Genomic DNA, 1,354 nt, shown 5'->3' on the forward strand with positions numbered 1-1,354 from the left:
TCCTGAATACATTTGATGATAGGTTTACAGTACTGGTTTTTTAAAAAGAATGACATTTTATAAGAACATACTGCTGGCATGTCCCTGATATGCCATCCAAATTTACTTTGAGTCTTAGTGAGCTGTAGGGCTCTAATTTTCTGCTTCCTTATGAGTACCTACATAATCAACTGTAACTTATCATATTTTTAGGGTATGAAATGCATATTCTATTAAGCTAAAAATAGGAAAGGCACCACTCATTCAAGGGTTAATTTAAGACTCCAGAAGAGGCAGCTTCACCATCTGGACCCAAACCAGAGTCAACCATGCAGGACCAGACACACCTTCCTCTGGTGAGCCACAAGGGTGATGGTGAAAGTTACACCAAAATTTTCTTGTACTTCAAGGAAACAGCATTCACCAATTAACACAAAGGCTGTATACTTCCAAAGACACTCTTGTTACTCTGCTGTACAAAATTCAAAACGACTTAAGGAAGCATCAGAGTCCTCTGAGGCATTTTATTTGTATGTATTACATCCCTAGAGAAAGAATCCAAGGATTTTCCCTCCTGTATGTTTTTGTCTTGCTTCTTCATGGTCCATGATGCCAGCTGAGGTTGTCAGTACAATGAAACCAAACTGACGGGATGGGAGCAGGTTATTCTGCCATTTTTCTAGATCTTTGAGTTGCACATCAAATCTAGGGCTGATCACTCCACACTTATTTAGCCTGCCTGTGAGGTTCACAACAATTTTCCCAGCCCTGTGATCATCAATGATTTCAAATTCGCCAATGTAACCATGCTTCATCGTCACTGTTAGAAACCTGACGATGACTTTGGAGCACGGCCTAATAAGGACCTGGCGTTTGCCTCTCTTTTAGGCATTGTTGATACTCTTGAGAGCATCGGCCAGGACATTCATGCGCACCATTCTGGCGGCACGGAAAGATGGCGGAAAGAGCAACTCATTTCATACATGATATTTTACATGTTTCAATGCCATTCTCCCAAATCTTCCCACCCTCTCCCTCTCCCACAGAGTCCATAAGACTGTTCTATACATCAGTGTCTCTTTTGCTGTCTCGTACACAGGGTTATTGTTACCATCTTTCTAAATTCCATATATGTGCATTATTATACTGTATTGGTGTTTTTCCTTCTGGCTTACTTCACTCTGTATAATAGGCTCCAGTTTCATCCACCTCATGAGAACTGATTCAAATGTTTTCTTTTTAATGGCTGAGTAATACTCCATTGTGTATATGTACCACAGCTTCCTTATCCATTCATCTGCTGATGGACATCTAGGTTGCTTCTATGTCCTGGCTATTATAAACAGTGCTGCGATGAACATTGGGGTACATGTGT

General features: G+C 40.7%; 1 pseudogene; it reads right to left on the bottom strand.

The window, feature by feature from the left end:
* Positions 1 to 497: 497 nt before the first annotated feature.
* On the bottom strand, positions 498 to 944 carry LOC104981929 (annotated as a pseudogene).
* Between the last annotated feature and the right edge of the window lie 410 nt (positions 945 to 1,354).

Source organism: Bison bison, unplaced genomic scaffold (genome assembly GCF_000754665.1).
Source record: "Bison bison bison isolate TAMUID 2011002044 unplaced genomic scaffold, Bison_UMD1.0 scf7180017864525, whole genome shotgun sequence".
Taxonomy (NCBI): Eukaryota; Metazoa; Chordata; class Mammalia; order Artiodactyla; family Bovidae; genus Bison; species Bison bison.